This window comes from Lissotriton vulgaris, chromosome 8 (genome assembly GCF_964263255.1).
Source record: "Lissotriton vulgaris chromosome 8, aLisVul1.2, whole genome shotgun sequence".
Lineage (NCBI taxonomy): Eukaryota > Metazoa > Chordata > Amphibia > Caudata > Salamandridae > Lissotriton > Lissotriton vulgaris.
Genome location: NC_141696.1, coordinates 432,170,002 through 432,183,284, shown reverse-complemented (window position 1 = coordinate 432,183,284; position 13,283 = coordinate 432,170,002).

Here is a 13,283-nt window from a genome sequence, read left to right as displayed (position 1 = left end):
GGATAGCGGGAGGGTAAAAATTACTATTCTCACTCCAGTGAGTGCAACAGTAGGGAAAGTGTTGGATGGCGGGAGGGTAAAAATTACTATTCCCGCTCCAGTGAGTGCAACAGTAGGGAAAGCGTTGACTGGCGGGAGGGTAAAAATTACTATTCTCTCTCCGGTGAGTGCAACAGTAGGGAAAGTGTTGGATAGCGTAGGGGTAAAAATTACTATTCCCACTCCAGAGAGTGCAACAGTAGGAAAAGCGTTGGATAGCGGGAGCGTAAAAATTACTATTCCCACTCCAGTGAGTGCAACAGTAGGGAAAGCGTTGGATAGCGTAGGGGTAAAAATTACTATTCCCACTCCAATGAGTGCAACAGTAGGGAAAGCGTTTGATAGCGTAGGGGTGAAAATTACTATTCCCACTCCAGTGAGTGCAACAGTAGGGAAAGCATTGGATAGCGTAGGAGTAAAAATTGCTATTCCCACTCCAGAGAGTGCAACAGTAGGGAAAGCGTTGGATAGCGGGAAGGGTAAAAATTACTATTCCCTCTCCGGTGAGTGCAACAGTAGGGAAAGTGTTGGATAGCAAAGGGGTGAAAATTACTATTCCCATTCCAGAGAGTGCAACAGTAGGGAAAGAGTTGGATAGCAGAATGGTTAAAATTACTATTCCCACTCCAAAGAGTGCAACAGTAGGGAAAGCGTTGGATAGCGGGAAGGGTAAAAATTACTATTTCCACTCCAGTGAGTGCAACAGTAGGGAAAGGGTAGGATAGCGGGAGGGTAAAAATGACTATTCTCACTCCAGTGAGTGCAACAGTAGGGAAAGCGTTGGATGGCGGGAGGGTAAAAATTACTATTCCCGCTCCAGTGAGTGCAACAGTAGGGAAAGCGTTGACTGGCGGGAGGGTAAAAATTACTATTCCCTTCCGGTGAGTGCAACAGTAGGGAAAGTGTTGGATAGCGTAGGGGTAAAAATTACTATTCCCACTCCAGATAGTGCAACAGTAGGGAAGGCGTTGGATAGCGGGAGGGTAAAAATTACTATTCCCACTCCAGTGAGTGCAACAGTAGGGAAAGCGTTGGATAGCATAGGGGTAAAAATTACTATTCCCACTACAGTGAGTGCAACAGTAGGGAAAGCGCTGGATAGCGTAGGAGTAAAAATTACTATACCCACTCCAGAGAGTGCAACAGTAGGGAAAGCGTTGGATAGCGGGAATGGTAAAAATTACTATTCCCACTCCGGTGAGTGCAACAGTAGGGAAAGTGTTGGATAGCGAAGGGGTAAAAATTACTATTCCCATTCCAGAGAGTGCAACAGTAGGGAAAGCGTTGGATAGCAGAATGGTTAAAATTACTATTCCCACTCCAAAGAGTGCAAGAGTAGGGAAAGCGTTGGATAGTGGGAAGGGTAAAAATTACTATTCCCACTCCGGTGAGTGCAACAGTAGGGAAAGTGTTGGATAGCGTAGGGGTAAAAATTACTATTCCCATTCCAGAGAATGCAACAGTAGGGAAAGCATTGGATAGCAGAATGGTAAAAATTACTATTCCCACTCCAGTGAGTGCAACAGTAGGGAAAGCGTTGGATAGCGTAGGGGTAAAAATTACTATTCCCACTCCAGAGAGTGTAACAGTAGGGAAAGGGTTCGATAGCGGAGGGATAAAAATTACTATTCCCACTCCAGTGAGTGCAACAGTAGGTAAAGCGTTGGATAGCGTAGGAGTAAAAATTACTATTCCCACTCCAGAGAGTGCAACAGTTGGGAAAGCGTTGGATAGCGGGAGGGTAAAAATTACTATTCCCACTACAGTCAGTGAAACAGTAGGGAAAGTAATGATTTAATATTTAAATATAAATAAATCAATTATCAATGCCAATAAAAAATGAATTAAAATTAATTGCCAAATAATGAAAAAATAATTACCAACTAATAACAAAAAATCACAATTAATAATTAAATAACAGTAAATTAATTATCAATACACAGAAATAATTTCAATAATTATTTATTTATTTTTATTTATTTATTTATTTTTATTTAAGACGTTTTATATAGCGCTAGCCAGACCGGAGGGTATTGGAGCGCTTCACATCAGTTACAACAGTAGAGGAAAAGAGAGCAGAACAACATAAAATAAGGCAAGACAGTCCAAATAATAATAATCATAGTGACTGTGACGTAAGAGTTCCATTTCAAGGTCATCTTAACACCAAATCCGGGATGGTGGATGTGTCAATCTCAAGGCTCCAGCTGCTCCTATCTGTTCGCTAGGGATCGGTCGAGAAAAAGGGTTTTGAGCTGACTTGAATTTAGCGAAAGAAGGAGTAGTTCTCATGTGAGGAGGAATAGAGTTCCATGTTTTGGGCGCAATGCCGGAGAAGGACCTAGCTGCGTTTTTCTGTTTTCGTGATTTTTGCTGGATGAGAAGTAGGGTGTTATAGCTTCTGAGGGTCCTGTTCTGGCCTGCTTTTTTTAGTTTGGCCGCCAGATATTCGGGTTTGCCTGTGTGAAGGGCTTTGTGGGTGAAGCAGGCTTTTCTGAAGTTCACCCGCAGTTCTATTGGTTGCCACTTGAGTTCTTTGAGAGCAGGAGAGATTTGATAACATTTCTTTATTCCAGTGACCATTCTGGCAGCCGCATTGAGAGTTGTTTTCAGAGGAGCAAGATGTGTTTTAGCTATTCCAGAAAGGACTGCATTTCCATAGTCTAGTCTTGATAGCATCAATGCTTGGGTGGCTTGTTTAAGATCTTTGGGCGGGATAAAAGGTTTTATTTTGTTTAGTAGCTTCAGGTTGAGGAAGGCACTCTACGCCGAGATCCTAATGTCCAGTTTTGAGTCTAGCATAATGCCTAAAGATTTAACAGAATCAGCCAGGGTGAGGTTCCCATTGAGTGCATCAATAGCTTTTATCCACTCGATCATTTGTGGGTTTTCTTCTTTGTTCGAAATGAGGAGTAGTTCGGTTTTGTCCGCATTCCGTTTTAAGTGGTTACTTGACAGCCACAGTTGCACTTCTCTTAGTGTTTCGTTGAGTCTTTGAATGTATTTGGCCGAGGAGATTTCCAAGTGAATTTGAGTATCGCCAGCTATGAGTGGAAAGGGATAATAGCTTTTCTGAGTAGGGTGGTGAGGGGTTCCATGTAAATGTTGAATAGTTGAGGGGAGAGCACTGATCCTTGGGGTACTACCCTGTTGACGGGGTGGTGGTCGGACTCAAAGCTTTTGATTTTGATTCTCTGGAAGCGGTTGTGTGGGAATGAGGAGAACCATTTGAGGACCACCTCGTCTAGACCGGCCCTATCTTCGAGAGTCTTGAGGAGAAGTTTGTGGTTGACTGCGTCGAATGCTGCCGATAGGTCTTGGAGAATGAGTAGGCAGCATTGGTCTGAGTCCAATGATTTGTGGATGTCATCTATTATGTTGAGGATTGCGGTTTCAGTGCTGCAACCTTTCCTTAATCCCGACTGATGAGAGTCGAGAAGGTTGGTGTGGTCCAGGTGTTGGGTTGGGTGTTGGAGTACACATTTTTCTAGGATTTTGGAGAGAAGAGGAAGGTTGGAGACAGGTCTGAAGTTGTTTAAGTCATTTATGTCTAGGCCTGGTATTTTTAGCATTGGGTTGACTTGTCCCACTTTCAGACAATCTGGAACAATTCCGTTTTTTAGGGAGCTATTAATAATCCTGCACCAGAGAGGGGCTACGGAGAGTTTCAGCTTTTTAGTGAGTTTGGTTATACATTTATAGGGAGAGGTGCTAAATCAACTATTGATTTCATCATCATCCCAAACCGCTACGCTAGCCACATGAAAGCCTATGACATCCATTATAATGTTATGAGTGACCACTTGGCTATTAGTGTGAACATAAAAGTTCCAAGCCGGGTTGCCAAAGAGAACTTGTAATAAAACAGCATGGGTGCAGGACATAGAACTGGGAAGAAAAAATGGATATGGGGAGGCAGCGTCTTCGACTGTCCTCCCTTGGACTCAGGAACATACACAAGCTTTTGACGAATTAAAGAAAGCCTTATGTCAAGCACCAGTTTTAGCGACACCATGTTACAGCAAACCTTTTACACTTTTTGTCACAGAACGCGATGGCACAGCGTTGTCGGTTCTCACTCAGGTACAAGCAGACAAATACAAACCGTGTGCTTATTTTTCGAGTACATTGGATCTAGTAGCCCAGGCCCTGCCTGCGTGCTTAAAGTCAGTTGCAGCAACAGCTCTAGCAATCCGACAAAGTGATTCCATTGTATTAGGGCATCAATTGACAGTACAAGTTCCACATTCTGTAGAGGTTCTCCTAAACAGAACCCAGACTCAACACTTGACTGTAGCACGACTGACAGGTTATGAATTGACATTATTCCAGCCACACATAGAAATCAGACGTTGTAATACACTGAATCCTGCTACACTTTTACCATCGAGCACAATAGACCCTACTCCACATGATTGCGTGGAAGTAGTTGACACAGTTACTAAACCCAGACAAGACTTGACAGATGTCGCATTATCCGATCCAGACCTGACACTTTATGTGGATGGTTCATGTTTAAGAACAAGTACAGGAGAGTTAGTGGCCGCATATGCCGTGACCACTGAAACTGAAGTCATAGAAACACATCGCATTGACACTCTGTCAGCCCAAGCAGCAGAGCTCATTGCTCTAACTCAAGCCTGTATACGAGCCAAGGACTTGAAAGTAAACATATACACAGATTCACGTTATGCATTCGGAGTCGTTCACGACTTCAGTGTCCTCTGGCAAGAAAGAGGTTTCTTGACCTCTCACGGAGCCAAGATACAGCATGGCCCCCTCATTCAAGCTCTGTTAGAAGCAATACATTTTCCTACAGCTATAGCTATCATGAAGTGCAAGGCACATACGAAAGTCACCGACAAGATTTCTCAGGGCAACGATTTTGCAGATCGAATAGCGAAACATACAGCACTGACACATACTCAAACAACGGACATGACAAAGACTGATGTAACCTCACTGACACATTGTATGACAGTTAAGGACCCCACACAAGATGTCATCGACATACAGACACATGCCACTCCAGATGAAATAAAGAAATGGGCTGAACAAGGAGGGGTCCAGACAGATCAAGGATGGATGACGAAGGGAAAGACCACATGGTTTCTCCCCGACTCTATGGTTCAGGTTATCATTAATACAGCACATAGTCCAGCACATTTTGGAGAAAAAGCCATGTTAGACAGTTTACAGAACCTTTGGTTCAACAAGCATTTACGAGCAGCAGCCAAACGGAAAGTGCGTACCTGCATGATCTGTTGTCAGTTCAACCCAGGAAAAGGTGTTCCCGTAGAGCAAGGTGGATTTCATCCTCCCGATCATCCTTTTGAAGTCCTCCAGATGGATTATATCCAGATGGAAAGATGCAGAGGATTCAAGTATGTCCTCGTAGTTGTCTGTGCCCTATCCCGATGGACAGAAGCATAACCCGTCCCAGATTACACTGCCCTGACCACTGCCAAGCAGTTGGTTCGTGAGTTTTTCCCTCAATACGGTTTGCCCCGTGTCGTGTATTCAGATAACGGTCAGCCATTCTCATCCGAACTTATGAAGCAGGTCTCGCTTCTATTGGGGTACCAGTGGAAGTTTCACTGTGTCCGGCATCCTGAGGCAGCAGGTCTCGTGGAGCGGCACAATCAGACTCTGAAAACTCGCCTTGCAAAAGTGTGTAAAGAGAAGGGAGTAGATTGGATAGTAGCTTTGCCAGTTGCTCTTTTTTATATGAGAATGGTAGCCCACTCTAGGACAGGGCTATCCCCGTATGAGGTGGTCTTCGGTAGACCTCCTAATAAGTGGGGGACGCCTCTGCCTCGAAAAATTACCGATGTTGATAGTACTATGTTGACAGATTACCTTGCTTCCTTGATGTCTGCACTACAATCATGTAGTTCACAGGTCGCAGCAGCCTTCCCAGACAACACCGAGGTGAAGCCACATGAACTGGTCCCGGGTGATGTTGTAGTCGTTCGGAATTTTGACAGATCAAGCCCTTTGGAGCCCCGCTGGAAGGAGCCGAAGATCGTTTTGTTAACAACCAGGACTGCCGTGAAACTGGAGGGGCGCAAGGGTTGGGTGCACTCCCGTCACGTTAAAAGATTCCATGGACTTCCGCCAAAATCTGAATCCCAGAACTCCCACGTACCATTGACTGATACCAAACTCCCCCTTCTAGAGAAAACTCCCCAAGAGGTGTACCCACAGAAATTGAGGTCTAGTAAGTCAGACAGTTTAATTGTTTAAGTCCCCTCCTGGGTGAAGCGGTTAGGCAGTTTCTGACAATGTACAAGTTAGACCCAAATAGAGAGAGAGAGAGACCGGAGACCAAGAAACGAAATTATTGTAAAAGTCTCCGGAGCAGATGCGTCTGCACATTACTTATTATGTTTTTTCGGAGTCTTGCGATTATTGCAATAAGTTGGATGTTATGCATATATTTTCCTCTTGCACATTCTTTTTCTAATGACACCGTCGAGCACACGTTTAGTGCTCTTCCTCCACACGAATTGTCTTATCGACTTGCGCTGCGCAACAATACATTTATTCGTATGTTACACCATTCTCACCAGACCAACAATGCTACTAATTGTTGGATATGTGGCCGACTCCCTCCCTATCAGAACTACAAGGGAGCTCTGCCCCTCTTTCCTTATCCGTTTACACATAATGGTTCCTGTGGTGCATGGTTTAGTTTAATATCCTCTATAAACACTGAGTCTAGAGTTTCCCAAAGCAATTGGATATGGGGTAATCTGAACACAGTCATGAACAAGGCATGTTTCCCAGACAAGGAGGGTTTTCCACAAATGACAGGGACAGATCTAGAAAACGAAGTATATGGATTAGGCAATTTTACACTTAACCTCATGATTCTAAATGTTCAGTCAGAAACCAGTCCAGACTTGCCATCCATATCAGTTCTACCAGCGAAAGGTGTATTATGTGTCAGAAAGAAAGGTTCAATACATCTAGGTCACAGTGACTGTACTACTGTGGTCGAATTCAGTGATAAAGGCAAGTCTACATTTAAAGCTTCCCGACATTCCTATTTCATTTGTGGTCAGACAGCTTATGTCCGTTTACCTCCAGACTGGGATGGTACCTGTTTTATTGCATTCTTATTGCCACCAGTATTCCTAGCCCCATCTGACTATCACAGGAATTCCCGCCTTAATATTGTTAGGCACAAGAGAGACCTCCCAATAGTTGATCAGACTGAAACTACATGAGAACAATATACAGATTTCAATAAAGGATTCTTTCCTTATCTAGGCACTGTCTCCAATAGTAAACTGATACGCAAATTAACCAGAATACTTGAAGCCGTAGTGAATGAGACTACTTCTGCCTTGGGCAACTTAACAGAGGAGCAGTCTGCTATGAGACTTGTCGTTCTTCAGAACCGCCTTGTCCTTGACGTCATCCTGGCTGATAGGGGCAGGGCTTGTAGAGTCATCGGATCCAGTTGCTGCGTGTTTATTCCAAATAACGCGCCATCAGTCTATAAGGCCATTACCAGACTTCATGAAATTGCCCATCTGATACACCAGAATCCAGGCTCCTGGACTTGGTCCGGTTGGCTCTGGAGTGTAATAACAGCCTGGGGATGGAAACTACTGTCATTCCTAGGAATCATATTGGCCATAGTATTCAGTTGTTGCCTATGTCTGCAATGTGGGCCAGCGATTTGCGGCTAGTGTGCCACAACTTGTATTCCCCATCCAAGTTCACGTTCCCATTCCAGAAGAAAGAAAGAAGAGCAAATGATGTTATATGAACAGATTGATGGTCTCATGAACATCGACATATCATGAAGGGTCCGTAGGGGACAAGAAGGGAATGAGGTAATTGAATTTTTTATGGTCAAATGTGTCCCCTAACGTGTACCCCAACGGCTCCATGTACGAGTTTCAAGTACATGTAATTTCCCTCCACAAACGAATATGAAGACGCAAATACATTTGCGTCCACCGTTAACATGTCCTCTATCAGATCCACCATGAATGGATTGATAAAACAGTTCCTAAGTATGCCGTGCCACCGTCTTTATATGGTGTACTTTCACGTTTTTCCTGGCTCTGCCGAGCTAGGCCCTGAATTCTGTCTTCAAGCCACGTCTGTCTCTGCCTCTGAAAGCTGCAGCATGGAGACGCATCCCTGACCTCTGCCTTACTTCCTGCCAAGCGAGCGGTGCCTGGCTCGGCCTTGTCTGCCTGCCAAGAAACAGTATTTTACCTTCAAGTTATCAGCGTAGCCAGCTCAGCTCCTCGAAAACACATTCCTGTCTAGTGATTTAGGTAAACATATCCCCGGCTGCAGAGCAAAGAGCAAGTCTCCCTGTCTCCGTGCAAGTAATTTACAGTTCCCGTTACCAGAATAGGCCCATGGCCCGCACGTAGACACACAGACACCTATACACGCACTAACATTCAGTATAGAGTAGCCTCTGCCCAAGTGACCTTTTACTCTAGATTAAACATCCTCTAAATATTAGATATCAGATATGTTATAGGGACAGGTCGATCTGACATGCCAGAATTCTGTCTCTTCTACTAGTGCTATATGTCAGACCCTTAGCTTCCTCCAGATGCACGTTAATCACACGTCATAATAGCTGCGCGCGCATTCAGGCCACAGGTTTCAGCTGACTCTGCAAGAATTTCCTAAGCATCCACCCACTTGTGACATTTTTCTGTGACGTTTCCAGTGTACGCCTCTGTGCACACCCCTGTACACGCCTTTTTGCTACGCACATGTGTTCCTATCATATACATTTCACTTTGACACGCCTACTGTATTCACTGCCATTGTGCCATTTTACTATATATGTCATGTACTGTGAATAAATCATTGACATCTTTCCTGCCATCATTGCATACCCGAACCCTTGTATTGATGGAATAGATTTCCATGGCTCGAGTCATCATTTATGATTAAGGCCCTTATGACTCAGACACCACGGACTCTGCCTCTCATTTGATTGAGCTATTTTCTTTAATTATCCGAAATTATCTGGCAAACTCGTATACGGTAAAATATTTACCACATCGCGTTCTGTGACAAAAAGTGTAAAAGGTTTGCTGTAACATGGTGTCGCTAAAACTGGTGCTTGACATAAGGCTTTCTTTAATTCGTCAAAAGCTTGTGTATGTTCCTGAGTCCAAGGGAGGACAGTCGAAGACGCTGCCTCCTGTGTTGTCAACTGTATAAGTGGTTTAGCTAGAAATGCATATTGTGGAATCCATTGTCTGCAATAGGAAGTGAGTCCAATAAAGGCTCGTACTTCTTTCTGTGTCTTGGGTTGCGGAAGACGTGCAATTAACTGAATTCGTTCAGGTGTCAGCTGCCTACCCCACTTGGACAGCAAGTGCCCAAGGTACACCACTTGCTGGGCACAGAATTGTAGCTTCGAAGGAGACACCTTGTGTCCCTTGTCCGCCAAGAAATGCAAAACTGTCAGTGATGCTTGTTCACATTCTGGTTCGGTACGGGCGGTGATCAATAGATCATCGACGTATTGGAGTAGGGCAGTGTTGGCAGGCATGTGAATACTGTCAAGTTGTCGTTTTAATGCTTGGCTGTAGATGCTGGGGCTTTCTGTAAATCCTTGAGGTGCGCATGCAAATTTGAAGCTTCGGCCATTTAAACAGAATCCGAAAAGATATTGGCTTTCCGGATCAATGGGGACACTAAAGAAGGCGTTCTTGAGGTCGATTACAGTTAAGAACGTCGCCTCAGAATCAATAGCAGTCAATAGGGATGAAATGTCTGGGACCACAGGATACTGTGGTATAATACATTTATTCAATTCTCGTAAGTCGATGACTAATCGATAAACAGGAGGTGCATTAGGATCTGTACGTTTAAGAATTGGAATGATAGGGGAATTACAAACATTTGAGTCGGTTTCTACAACCACTCCTTGTGTAATGAGCTCGTCAATGATTTTCAGTAAAGCTACTACAGCATCTGGTGGTAACTTGTATTGTCGAATACGTGGTAGTACTACTCCTGGCTTGAGTGTAACACGATATGGAGTAATGTGCATACAACCTACATCAGTGGGGCCTTGTGCCCATAAATGTGCAGGAACATTCTGTAACCTGGGGTCAAAATCTCTCAATACATAATGTCCTTTGAAATCACGAAGAAACAACCTTACTCCTTCCGGAGAACAACAAATTACAGCTCCTAGAGCTTTCAGGGTCTTTATACCAAGCAAGTTTTCTGGACATGATTTCGTGAGTAATAAGTCTGTAGTACGAGATAATGGACCAACTGCTAGAGGAACAGGTTTCGATACTTCATTGACTATAGGCTTTCCTGAAAATCCAAGGGAAACATTCTGTGAGCCTGAGAGGGGTGCCCCTGGAACCTCGTCATGACTGATGGTCGTTCTGCTTGCCCCTGTGTCAATCAAAAATTTTCTATCTTTCCCTAATACCTGACTGTGTACATAAGGACCTTCTTGATCTACAGGAACTTCGATAAGGGGCAAGCCAGCCTCCCTCTCTAGGCTGTTTCATGTGTATTGCTGGTAATCGGGATAGTCAGATTGTGCATACTGGTACATCTGCTGTGTAACATGTTGTGTTGCGGCAATGGGTTGTGGCTGTGGTACTGCTACGGTCTGTTGTGGAACCTGTATAGGCTGGACATTCTGTGGAGCGTGTTGTTGGACCTGGTCCTGTCTAGGAGGACGCGGTCTCTCTTTAGTTTTACCTGTGGCTATGTTGTGTTTCAAAACTGCACAATCGTTTACATAGTGACCTGGCTGTTTACAATAGTTGCATATCCCTTTAACAGGAGCTGCTGAATTTCAATTATTGGATTGCGTCGTACCCCTTTCATGGCCATCAGCTGGAACTGACTGAGCAACTAGTACTTTCATTTTCGTGTCTTTCATACGTCTCTGTTCGTGATCATGTTCCTCTCTGATTCTGTTCTGGTGGTACTGTAACATTTGTAACATTTGGGAAGGCGTATTAGCTTGCCATGTGCTCTCGACCTTCAGTACACGGTTCTTAACCTGGGGCAGGGAGTTCTCGACTAATTTTGATACAAAAAGGTGTGGGTATGACTCGCTACTTGTTTTCAGGCCACTATTAATAATAAAACATTTCTCGAATCGGGAATAGAAATCACTAGTGTCTTCGTCGTGTTTCTGTTTGCAGGCTGAGATTGCATCCCAATCCTCCTTTTTAGTTGCCAATAATCTTGGCAAGACCTGTACTAACAATCCTGGTAATGCTTTAGTTTTATCCCCAAGACCTAAACCTGGGGTTCGACCAGTTTCTTCGGTTTCTAATTCAGCCCAATTAATCTTTTTGTCTCCCACCTCCCATTCTTTTTCCTTGAGTTTCTCGTAAATACCGGCAGGCAATAACACTTTCAGTATCTTCATAATGTCTGGATAGGTATAATCTCCCATTAGTAACATGTCTTTTATTTCACGGTGGAAACCTGCAGGGTCTTTATCATGACTGGGCACTATTTTCTCCATTTCTAACAATTCCATTTTAGTTATAGGCGTGTATACAAACACGCGTTCAAGGGTATCATCGGCTTTCCTGACTGGATGTACTTCTCGTAAAGGATTCTGTTTGTCTAGGTGATATGGTTGCCTGACTGGGGGTGGAACGGAAACAAGATGTGGAGTTAAGAATGTTCTATACTTGTGACGTTGTTCTAAGATTATTTCTATTAAATCGGTACCTAGGCCTCTCCATCTTCTCATGAGTAAGTCCTGCAATAAATTATATAATGGACCTGGGTCAGATGCTTGGTTTTCATACTGTATAATAAGGTGTTGGGTCATGTATATACCAGCTAGTCGCTGTTCTTCTGGAGTAAGACTTAAAAATGTTTGCACTACTGAATCATCTTTATATATGCTGTCATCCCCGGCCCACTGTACCGCGGACCGGGCTAGTTCCTGATCACGTAAGGTATTGAGTTCGTGATAATCTACTCTTTCTTTCAGTACTTTATCAGTAATCTGGAATATATGTTCAAGGGAACATCGCTCTGGTATCGGACAAAGGTAACGTTTCTTGTTTTCAAAACGAATGGGTCTGTCGAAGGGCCTATCAAGAGGGTACTGTCTAGGGAGTTTCTCTCTACCTACATATGCCACCAAGTCTCCCCTCGCCTGTTGCGAGGTTTCTGCTGGATTCTCTGGTTCTTCCTCATCTGAGGTCTCTTTATCGTCTGACCCAGAATGCCTTTCAGATTCTCGACGGGCATGTATTACTATTATTTCTTTACGGATCTTTCTAACCATAGCATGTATACTTCTCTCTCTATCATGTTTGCCCTCGGCAATATTCTGACTCCATCTTGACAATCGCCCCATCTCTTCTTGAGGAAAACTAGGCTGATCTTGTTCCCTTATCAGACAATTAACCAAAAATCGCATTATTAAACCTTGTGTCTCGACTTTCTGACGTGACATGGCTTCACCAACACACTCGGGTCTTTCTCCTGTTCTAATAAAATGATATATATTGTCTAGATGGTCTGGCATTTCTGGCAATAACACCAAGTAATCTGTAACACGTCTTAAACGTAGGGATGCTAACATCATGGGTCCTGTTTTACCAGGCACTGTGTCATATCTGCAATCTGTAAGCTGTTCTTTAAGCTTTTCGGCTGGGGCTGCTTTAGGCGTACGCTGCATTGCTAAATCTCTCATTGTCATACGTTGTAACTGTGGCGGGGTGCGATAACCTCCTGTAGCACCTCCTGAGGCGGAGGCTTGAGCATAACCTGTCTGTAGGGTCGGTATTTGTAACGGAGTTGGAACCTGAGCAGCGCCAGCCCCAAAGGGATTAAGCGGATGAATACCAGGGGGAACAATAGGGGAAGTGACAACAGGTGCAGGAAGTGGTGCGGGAGGGGTCTGTTGTTGCGGACCTGGGGGCAGATGATCAACAGGGGGTACAGGTACAGGTGGTACGGTTACATTGGTATATGCGGGAGCTACGTCGTCTAAATAGGAAGAGAGGAAAATATCTGCTGCAGTCTTATGACGTAATTTAGTCGGAACCAATGGAGGGGGCAGATCTTTCGGTATTTCCGGGGTCGCCTTGGGCAGGCCCTCGGCCAGGACTGGATACAATCCTGTCATAATGGCATTACTCTGTCTTTCATGTTGTTCTATTCTGACTCGCTGTCCTTCTTCTAGTAGATCTTTTTCTTTGGCTTTTTCGGAATCCTCTCTACTTTTCTCTACTTTTCTG